The sequence below is a fragment of the Mytilus galloprovincialis genome, chromosome 14 (assembly GCF_965363235.1).
Source record: "Mytilus galloprovincialis chromosome 14, xbMytGall1.hap1.1, whole genome shotgun sequence".
Classification (NCBI taxonomy): Eukaryota; Metazoa; Mollusca; class Bivalvia; order Mytilida; family Mytilidae; genus Mytilus; species Mytilus galloprovincialis.
In genome coordinates this window covers 62427574-62439324 of record NC_134851.1, presented here as the reverse complement: position 1 = coordinate 62439324, position 11751 = coordinate 62427574, and the positions used below count along the sequence as shown (strand labels likewise).

General features: G+C 32.6%; 1 long non-coding RNA gene across 1 annotated transcript; it reads left to right on the top strand.

Annotated features, from left to right (window-relative positions):
• The first annotated feature begins 406 nt into the window (after positions 1–406).
• On the top strand, positions 407–9103 carry LOC143058556 (uncharacterized). The gene is made up of 2 exons (XR_012973114.1): positions 407–532; positions 8949–9103. It is a non-coding gene; the product is annotated as an uncharacterized LOC143058556 (long non-coding RNA).
• Positions 9104–11751: the final 2648 nt, after the last annotated feature.

Genomic DNA, 11751 nt, shown 5'->3' with positions numbered 1-11751 from the left:
CATGTTCGTTTTCTACTTTAAAATAATTACAATGAGATTTTCCATTAGAATTGAATATTATAATTTTTGATTTTTGTTTTTTGACACTGATCAAGTTTCCATAGGGAACAAAATTTATATATCAAATAGATTATATTTATAACTGAACCAATTTGATAAAATTTATTATTCTGCAGTTGTCAATATACGCATGTGCAAAAAAATATATTGGATTTAGAGCATGGGTTTATTCATAAAGCGAAATAAACACGTCATATTAGAAATTGATTGATATTCTTTAAACCTAGCTGCCTTTTTACGAATTGCTTTTCTGTTTCTGTTTAAGCATACTGAGCTTAAGAAAGATACCGAGAGTTCCGAATGTAGTCTTCAAAACATATTTGTTTGCTTAACTCCCCTCTACCTATTTTGCTCTTCCAAAACCGAAAGTAAAAACAGTTATCTGGAATTTAAGTAGGCGTATTGATCATCATGATCAGAAGGAAACATGACGTATGATCATGATGGCATATCATATCAAGATCAACTAAAGGTATACCAGTATCTATAGAGATTTGGAAATGTTGTTTACGGAACGAATTCTTAATGTTCATGTGGACCCTATGGCTAAAATATTTTCACCTCAAAATTTACTCTGAGTACAGGCAAATCTGTGCATTTGGAAAAGTTAGGCTAGGATGAAAAATTTTGTCCTGCATTTTTTTTTAGTTGTAATCTCTGTCCTGTCTTTTTATTTTTCACTCTATTCGGTCCTGCCTTTTTTTTTATTAGTTTATCCTGACTTTTTTTACCTAAATTGTCATCCTGCCTTTTTTTTTGCAAAGTGTCTCATCCTGCCTTTTTTTTTTTTACTCAAAACTCCTGTCCTGCCTATTTTTTTCAAATTTCATCCTAGCCCCCCCCCCCCCCCCCCCCCCCCCCCCCCCCCCCATAAAAATCAAATGGTAGCTCCCTTCCCTTGATATGGTCCACTCAGGTACACAGTTAAAATACCCAATTATTGTCAGGTATCTATTGTCCATCTCATCATGCTCATGTCCATGTCAAACAAAACAGCTCACTTCAATAATTACCTGTGGGGAAGTTCTCAAACCTGTTTCCCAACTTAGGTTATTTTGGCACCTTCTGGAGGAATGAAAAAAAGTGCACAGAAAAATCCTTGTGAGTTTTTATTTTTCTAAAACATAAAACATATTTGAAATTTATTTATCTAGGGCATGCTATGCCTGAAATTTTTTACAGATGCACAGGTTTGTCTGTACTCAGAGTAAATTTTGAGGTGAAAATACGGCCATTTTAGCCATAGGGTCCACATGAACCTTAACCATACGTTCTTGTCCATGTTGTCCTTATTTGTCATAATTTTATAAGATTTTATTTTAAAGCTGTGAAATCCTTTTTTTGTCGAGCCTTCGACTTTAGTCGAAAAAGCGAGACTAAGCGATCCTACATTCCGTCGGCGTCGGCGTCGTCGTCGTCGGCGGCGTCCACAAATATTCACTCTGTGGTTAAAGTTTTTGAAATTTTAATAACTTTCTTAAACTATACTGAATTTCTACCAAACTTGGACAGAAGCTTGTTTATGATCATAAGAAAGTATCTAGAAGTAAATTTTGTAAAAATAAAATTCCATTTTTTCCGTATTTTACTTATAAATGGACTTTGTTTTTCTGCAAGGAAACATTACATTCACTCTGTGGTTAAAGTTTTTAAAATTTTAATAACTTTCATAAACTATCCTTGATTTGTACCAAACTTGGACAGAAGCTTGTTTATAATCATAAGATAGTATCAAGAAGAAAATTTTGTAAAAATAAATTTCCACTTTTCCGTATTTTACTTATAAATGGACTTAGTTTTTCTGCGAGGAAACATTACATTCACTCTGTGGTTAAAGTTTTTAAAATTTTAATAACTTTCATAAACTATCCTTGATTTGTACCAAACTTGGACAGAAGCTTGTTTATAATCATAAGATAGTATCAAGAAGAAAATTTTGTAAAAATAAATTTCCACTTTTCCGTATTTTACTTATAAATGGATTTAGTTTTTTTGCCAGAAACAAAACATTCACTCTGTGGTTTAAGTTTTTAAAATTTTTATAATGTTCTTAAACTATCCTGGATTTCTACCAAACTTAGACAGAAGCTTGTTTCTGATCATAAGATATTATTCAGAAGTAAATTTTGTAAAAAAAAAATCACTTTTTCCGTATTTTACTTATCAATGGACTTAGTTTTTCTTCCAGTTAACATTACATACAGTCTGCAGTTAAAGTTTATACAACATTTATTAGATTCATAAACTATCCTGGATTTTTTACCAAACTTCTTTCAATCAAAAGACAGTATCGAGAGGGAAATTTTTATTGATGTTTTTCCTCATTTTTTGAGTCTGCGATTAACAGCAAAAGTAGGCGAGACACTGGGTTCCGCGGAACCCTTACAAATTTTTTTTATGAAATGAACCCATGACTATTACATGTATTATACTAACCATTACTCCAATCAATGTAACAATATCTACATCACAGTCATTAGAACAAGACTTTACCTGTGCTATTTATCGATACGCCATATTCATGATATTGTTTTGACAGTGACCAGTGGCCTAGCTAGGTCGTTTAAGCGTGTACACCATAACCTCAGCGAGGGGTCTTAAGATCCCAAGTGGGTCCAGGTCAAAGCAACAGGTGTTAGTGGGTTCAAAACCTAACGAGTTCTCATGAATGAAATACCATTCCTGCTATTAAAAACTCATCAATAGTAACATACTTTAGAATCTAAATGGTGTATTTTTATGCCCAACCTACTGTAGCATGCCTTTTTTTTCATGTTTTTTTTTCAGTCTGTGCGTCTGTTTGCCAATCCGTCTGTCTGTCCCACTCTAGGTTAAAGTTGTTGGTCTAGGTAGTTTTTGCTAAAGTTAAAGTCCAATCAACTTGAAACTAAGTACAAAATGAAGTACACATGTTTCCTAGGATTCGATCTTCTGTATTTTAATGCCAAATTAGAGTTTTGTCACCTCCATTTAACAGTCCACTGAACATAGCAAATGATAGTGTGAGTGAGACATCTGTGTACTATGGAACTTATCAGGGATGATTCCAGTATATAGTTTAGGCCAGCGGCCCCCAAAAAATGTACATGAAAATGAATTCCCAATTCAGGAAAATAAAATAAAAATCGATATTTCCGGAAAAGTTTCTGTCATCATATAACATGTATAAGGCAACTATAATTTTTCATAGTTTGTTGTCAAAACGTTTTAAAATCCGGATAAGAATGCTGTTTACAACCGCATTTTATTAACAACGATTTAACTATGACAACATGTGGCAAACAATTTTAGCAGCCGAATTCAATTGATTAATATGTTATGGCAGTATTCGATCTTGTAAAAGAAGATCGCCCATCAGGTTGATAAAAATGGGTGTCAAAGCGGACCTCGGCAGAGAGCAAATTCAAATTTTGATATAACATTGATGGATGCAGTTTAATGGGCGCCAATCTTATAAAAGCAGATCGCCCAGCAGAGCCGGTTATATAATATGATGAAAACTTGTTTTGTAAAAGAAATTGTTTCCTCAAAAGACAAAAGTTTGAGCGTTTTTTGCAAATAATGTTGATGATAGACCATTCATGAAATTTGATGTCATCATTATGGACCTATTTCAAAAGTTTTGAACATGATCCAAATAATTTTAAAGAACACTGGTTCAATGCTTTAAATATCTTATCAATTAAGTATATGAACTTTTGTAATTTCTTTTCTGAATTCGACAATTGACCAGTTCAATTTGAAATCCTTTTGAATCAAGGTAAATTTATAAAGATGACCTGCTGTTGAAAACATACTGGATGAATGATTTTTTCAGCGGTTTATGTTCATGATGTTAGCTGAAATATATGTTTTTGTAATAGGCCTGGGTAACTATAGCTAAGATGAGATACTAGTGCATCATGTCCAATGATATTCATGTAATAACAGTAGCCCATCCAGAATTATTCAAAATGTTACAACTTACATGAACAACAGTCAATGACAGTGTACAGGTTAAACTTAATAATATACATTTTCCATTTTTACAGGAAAATAATGTTGTTTCGTCTTAGATTTTATGCTTAAAAAATTCCCAATTAGAATACAAATTCCCAATTTGATGTTCAAGGTATCCATTTGAAAACACCTGGAATCATCCCTGCTTATGGACACTCTTTGTTTATGTTAAATTTATTTGTTTTGAAAATTTTGAATCTATGGCCATTGGTTATAGAAAAAGTCCAAATCATTAACTTTAAAACATTTTTTAAAAGGAGCCAATGGGCAAATGTTGGGGTAAAGGAATCAATCAGAGTTCGCGAAAAGTGTCAGTCCTCAGGATTTCAGCACCAAAATTTTGCATAGAACTGACACAATTTTAGTATTTTTCAATAGATAAATAGTGAGGACAGTAGATTTTCTTCAAGGACAACCAGGGGAAAAAAGATTTCGCGAACTCTGATCAATCGACCAAAACACCTTTGTATGTGCAAATTTTGTTTATGAACATGAAATAATTAGATTATTCTCCTTAAATCTGTACAGGGAAGTTTTAGCTAGCTCTAATTGTATCTAGTTTTATATCATGTATATCATGTATATTGTTGATATTCACCCCAATTTGTATCTAGTGTTCGATTATGTATTTATATGACCATGAAGACAGAACTTTCTTGGTTTTCCTAATTATTGGAAGAATTTTATACACATAAGTAGTATACCTAAAACGACAAAGCTATTTTTCATTTACCTGTATATATTATTAAAACCGTTTTTTGCAAAAGTGATTTTTGTCGAGCCTGCAACTTTTGTTGCAGAAAGCTCGACAAAGGGATAGTGATCCGGCGGCGGCGGCGTTAGCTAACTTCTTAAAAGGTTTATATTTTAGAAGGTGAAAGACCTGGATGCTTCATACTTTGTATATAGATGCCTCATGTTACGAAGTTTCCATCAGTCACATGTCCAATGTCCTTGACCTCATTTTTATGGTTCAGTGACCACTTGAAAAAAAAGGTTAGATTTTTGTAATGTTGAATTCTGTCTTATTATAAGTAATAGGATAACTATATTTGGTATGTGCGTACCTTGCAAGGTCCTCATGCCCGTCAGACAGTTTTCACTTGACCTCGACCTCATTTCATGGATCAGTGAACAAGGTTAAGTTTTGGTGGTCAAGTCCATATCTCATATACTATAAGCAATAGGGCTAGTATATTTGGTGTATGGAAGGACTGGAAGGTGTACATGTCCAACTGGCAGGTGTCATCTGACCTTGATCTTATTTTCATGGTTCAGTGGTTATAGTTAAGTTTTTGTGTTTTGGTCTGTTTTTCTCATATTTTATGCAATAGGTCTACTATATTTGTTGTATGGAATGATTGTAAGGTGTACATGTCTAGCGGGCAGATGTCATCTGACCTTGACCTCGTTTTCATGGTTCAGTGGTCAAAGTTGAGTTTTTAAGTTTTGGTCTTTTTATCTAATATTATATGCCAAAGGTCAACTATATTTGGTATGGAATATATTATGATCCATATGTCAGTCCCGCAGGTTTGTTTGACCATGACCTCAATTGCACGGTTCATTGCACAGTGTTAAGTTTTTGTGTTTTGGTCTATTTCTTAAACTATAAGTAATAGATCAACTATATTTGTTGTATGGAAGCTTTGTTAGCTGTACATGTCTGCCTGGCATGGTTCATCTGACCTTGACCTAATTTTCATGGTTCATTGGTCTTTGTTTAGCTATCTTGGTTAATGTTAAGTTTATGTGACAGTTGTAATAAAGCTTTATACTCATGATACTATAGGACTATCAACATAATATCAATGATTAGTAAAGAAGGTGAGACATTTCAGTGTGTGCACTCTTGTTTTCGAAGGGTTTAATATTTCACAGTGGTGTCTTGCCATGGCTTTGTTTGGACTTGTTTGTTTGCTTTTTGGCACTCAATGTTTGTCCCTAATATTTTATTAACTGTGCATTTGCATTCAGATATTGCAGATCAAATTTATTCCTTCAAAGTGTGTTAATTTACGTTTTTTGATTGAGTTAAGGCTGCCAATTGATATTTTATTGTGTGTTTTTCTATGTTTTATGAATTAATTAGGAACTGAAATTCTCAACATTGTTTTTATTGCACACTTTATGTTTTTTTATACGGGTGCAAAAAAAATTTGCATTCATATAAGGGCGTTTTCAATAAAAACGTATTTTCTTGTCCCAGCCACTTTAAAAAAAATGTGTTTGATCTTTGCAAGTGATTTTTTGTGAAGTCAGTACATTGAATTAGATTTAACATTTTAAAGCAAAGAAACAGTTTATTTTTAGAGGGATTGATAAGATATTGACTCCTGAATGGTCCAAAACAACCAAAATGGCATGTCCCTAGACCGCCTGTTCAACATTCATACTCTAAAATATCGTAAAAAAATGAAGAAATAAATGTTATTTTTACTTTACATAAGTTCTTTAATAACTCAAAAGTATGTTCAGAGCCAACATATTTTAATAAACAGCTTTCAATATAGGATTTTTAATTTCAGAAGGTGTGTCCCTCACAAAATGTCCACTATGAAACGAAGTCATTAAAATTTGCCAATAAACAGTTTTATAAAATCAATGTAATTTTTTTTTTGCAAGAGAAATAAACATTAGGGTCTTACAAAAGAAGTGATGCTTTTATAACGGCAATTAAATTGTTGGTAAGAAAAATTGAGCACATCAAATGGACTAGAGTGATACCGTATTTTTGTTAATGTCCACTACGAAACGGGTCAAATCTCCTTCAGTATCTGGTTTTAAAATTATGAAAAAAATATCAGTGTACAGCTTAATAAATGCTTTGATGAATACAATAAGTCTTGTTACTATTGCAATATAAGGATTGTGGGAAAAAAAAATAAAAGATGCGAATACGTCCCCTACGAAACGGTCCCCTACAAAACAAGTATGGGAGAAAAACGTTTCGTAGTGGACAATACCACTACTATGCAGTCTTTTTTTAATCTTTTTTCAATTATATTCGTGCAAAACAAATAACAAGGGTTAGTTTCATGTAATTTTTATTATGTTTTTATTAACATATAATAGGGTTGATGTCAACTACGAAACTTTTTGTCCACTACGAAACGGTTTTGTCCACTACGAAACGCATCAAAATGTCCACTACGTAACATGAGTTGTTCCTTCATATGTGAAGTACTGTCTAATCTTTATCGATAAAAATGGTTTTCCAATTCAGAAAAAAATGAGATTTTTCTAGTATTTAAAAGTAAACAAACTGGAATGTCTATAGGGAACATTTAAAATTGCAAAAAATATGTGTGTTTGGAAGAAGTTTCGTAGGGGACAAAAGTCCCCTACGAAACAGTACACAAATTATGAAAATAATATCATTTTAAAGAATATTTAAGATTGCACTTTTTGTTTACAAACAGGTCTACAATAGAGGTATTCAAAATAACTTGTGAAATTAAATTTTAGACAAGTTGATTTTCCATTTTTTTTAGGTCTGAAAGTTACGCTTTTATTGAAAAACGCCCATAAATGGTATGATGTCGTCGTCATTTGGTGTCAGGACAATAAGTTTAAGTGAATGGAGGTCTATGAAATTGAATATAAAGGTTCAATACCTCAAAAGGAAGGTTGGGATTGATTTTGGGGGTAATGGTCCAAACCGGTTTACAATTAGGGGTACAAAAGGGGCCCAAAACAAGTATTTTTCTACTTTCAGGATATCAACTTGTGTAATAGTATTTCAATTGTAATTTCTGAAATTGTACCACAATGTTTAATACCACAGGTAAATGTTTGGATTGATTTTGGGGGTTATAGTCCCAAAGGTTTAGGAATTATGGGCCAAAAAGGGGGCCCAAAATAAGCATTTTTGTAGTGTTCAGTTCAAGTGTATGAATCTCTCTGAAATTAAATCACAAGTTTCCATACCATGAAGGGATGGTTAGTATTGACTTTGGGTGGTTATGGCTCAAAATGTTTTGGATTTAGGGGCAAAAAAAGGGGAAAATTTTGTTTTTGTTTTTTGTCCATGGACAATTAAGACAATTTTAAAGCAGTGTACAATGGTGTAAGGGAGGTCAAAACGATTTAACATACAATGTTGGGTATGTTTTGATTTACCTCCCTTACACTACTTGTAAATTATGATTAAAGAAATGTCAGGTTTTGGAATAATTGCAAAAAAAGGGGGGTTGTAGTTTGTTTTTTTTCCAAATTTCTCAAATTCCAATTTTTGAAAAGTTTAAAGAAGAAATCTTTAATTACACTATCACAATCCAAATGCAAAGCTGTATCAAGCTTGAATTATGTGTCCATACTTGCCTCAACTATTCAGGGTTCGACCTCTGGGGTCGTATAAATATAAAAAAGAAGATGTGGTATGATTGCCAATGAGACAACTATCCCCAAATAACAAAGATGACACAGACATTAACAACTATAGGTCACCGTACAGCCTTCCACAATGAGCAAAGCCCATACCGCATAGTTTGCCATAAAAGGCCCCGATAAGACAATGTAAAACAATTCAAACGAGAAAACTAACGGCCTTATTTACATGTATGTAAAAAAATGAACGAAAAACAAAGATATAACACATAAACAAACGACAACCACTTAATTACAGGCTCCTGACTTAGGAGAGGCACATACATAAGTAATGAGATTAATAGATAGATAAGTTGACGGTTGTATATGGAAGCATATGGAAGCACCAATGTACATGTACCTAAGTTCAAAAGTTTAAACTTAAATCAGATAATAATCCTTACTCCTGGAGAGGTGTCACTCAAGGTAAATAGGGAATTAATGGTGTCTTTTCTAATATTAGCTTTTCAGTTATTTGTTAGATACTTTTTTTAAAAGATTAAATGGTTCTTCCATTATAGGATGAATGTTAAGATAAGAGAAAGTGTCAGATAGATTGGAACTAATAGTACGACAGAACCAACAGAACCGAGGCCATTAAAACACGATATCACCTGATTAATAAAAAGAGACAAATGGAAGACCTACAGAAAAAAAGACCAAGACTTACCATGCTTACAGGTACATGTATACAACAGATTTTGTGTAATATTATAAAAACCTTTTTTAACTATCTTTGACATAAACACATGAACGGCTGTCCAATTTCCTCGCAACAAATGAAAGTCATCATCAGGCAAGTATATGGCCGTGTTCACACCAAACGCCATGTACAGTAAACATGTCTACAATTAGTTTACCGTAAATAATGTACACTGGTTTCACATTAAATTTGTTCACATCTATACACCTTGTTTAATTACCTGTACATAAGATTTGTTCACATTTGTAAACTATAAGTCATTTAAATGTTCATTACGTAGAACAGAATGCAATATTTTCTGACAACTTTTCTAGCAGTTAGGGAACGACCATTTGACTTCAAAAATAGGGGGGGGGGGGGTTCTTTGAAAAATATTCTGATCCCTAATTTGATAAAAAAAAAATATATATTCTGAATGCAGAGTTTCACCATACAATACAGTATAGTGTTAAATATAGAAGAAAAAATATTTGATTGCTAGCATTGAAAAAAACCCTGAATAAAACCGTTCGTGCGAAAAATCCTGACTCAGAAAAATAACATACCCCCCCCCCTCTTTTTTGAAGTTATCCTCCAAATATTTGGCAAAGGGAGGGGGTAATGATGTTGTTTTGTTTTTTTAAGTGTATTTTAACGGATCTGAGATACTAGACAAACAATGCAATTTAATTACCTCTCACTTTTTTATACGACTGCAAAAATTGAACATTTTTTGGTGGTATATTGGTATCACGTTGGCGTCGTCGTCTGGGTCGTCGTTGTCGTCTGAATACTTTTAGTTTTTGTACTCTGACTTTAGTAAAAACGAATAGAAATCTTTGAAATTTTAAAACAAGGTTTATGACCACAAATGGAAGGTTGGGATTGATTTTGGGAGTTCTGGTCCCAATATTTCATGAATTAGGGGCCAAAAAGGGGCCTAATAAGCATTTTCTTGGTTATAACTTTAGTATAAGTAAATAGAAATCTATGAAATTTAAACACAAGGTTTATGACCATGAAAGGAAGGTTGGGTTTGATTTTGGGAGTTTTGGTCCCAACAGTTTATGAATAAGGGGCCCAAAGGGTCCAAAATTGAACTTTGTTTGATTTCATCAAAAATTGAATAATTGGGGTTCTTTGATATGCCAAATCTAACTGTGTATTTAGATTCCTAATTTTTGGTCCCATTTTCAAATTGGTCTACATTAAGGTCCAAAGGGTTCAAAATTAAACTTAGTTTGATTTTAACAAAAATTGAATCCTTTGGGTTCTTTGATATGCGGAATCTAAAAATGTACTTAGATTTTTGATTATGGACCCAGTTTTCAAGTTGGTTCAAATCAGGATCCAAAACTATTATTATATAATATTAAGTATTGTGCAATAGCAAGAAATTTACAATTGCACGTACAGTATTCAGCAAGAGCAAAAAATCTTCAATTGCACAGTATTGCTTAATAGCAAGAAATCTTCAATTGGAGTTATCTTTCTGTGTACCGAATAGTAGTTGAATCAACTTAAATCATTGTTTTATACAATATACAATGTGTATTCACTTTTACTACCAATTGATAAATTAAAACAATCTTTACCATTCAGTGATAACAAGCACTTTATTTTACATTTTAATATTTTATGATGTATTTAAATGAGTAGTTATTGTTGCAAACTCCATTAGAAATTTGAACATGTTGAATTGAGATCAGTTTTGGAAAAAGGGAAAAGGGGATGTGAAAAAATAATGGGGGGGGGGGGGTAAATTGTTCTCATTTCAGATTTCATAAATAACATGAATAAAAAGAAAATGTCTTCAAACATTTTTTTGAGAGGATTAATATTCAACAGCATAGTGAATTGCTCAAAGGCAAAAAAAATATTTTAAGTTCATTAGACCACATTCATTCTGTGTCAGAAACCTATATAGCTATGGTGTGTCAACTATTTAATCACAATCCAAATTTAGAGCTAAATCCAGCTTGAATGATGTGTCCATACTTGCCCCAACCATTCAGGGTTCAACCTCTGTGGTCGTATAAATCTGCGCCTTGCGGAGCATCTGGTTTAGCAATGCATTTATGAGTGAATCATTGTTTGAGTAGAGACCAGTTGCAAATATTTCTGTGTATGTCCAGTCAATTCGGGAAGACCTTTTCAAATGAATTATGTGTTCGGCAATGGTGATGCTTTGAGTCTTGATAAGGTGTTAATAAAGCTTCATAAAAGTTTTTTATAACAAATAAATATATCAAGTTTAGACAAATATTTTGTAAAGATCTATATTTAATTAATAATTGTTATCAATATCAATTTTATTCAAAAATCGTTTCTTCTTTAAATATATACATGGTAAAATTCATGTTCTAAATGCCTAGTTTTGTGTACACTTAACCTACACACGGCCTACATTGACTATCGACTGCGTGTAGACAAAACATGATTTAAACTACATGACTTTTTTGTAAACATTGAGTTTTATCAATGGGAACGTAATTGTTTTTAGTTTACGTGTGAGTTACACTAACACAACACCGAGTTTAGGTCAATGTGAACACGGCCTAAGTCATGTGAGTGGCAAAGTACTTAATATATGATTGGCAAGTGAAAATAAAATGTTTTAAACAGTGAAAAATACTGAATCT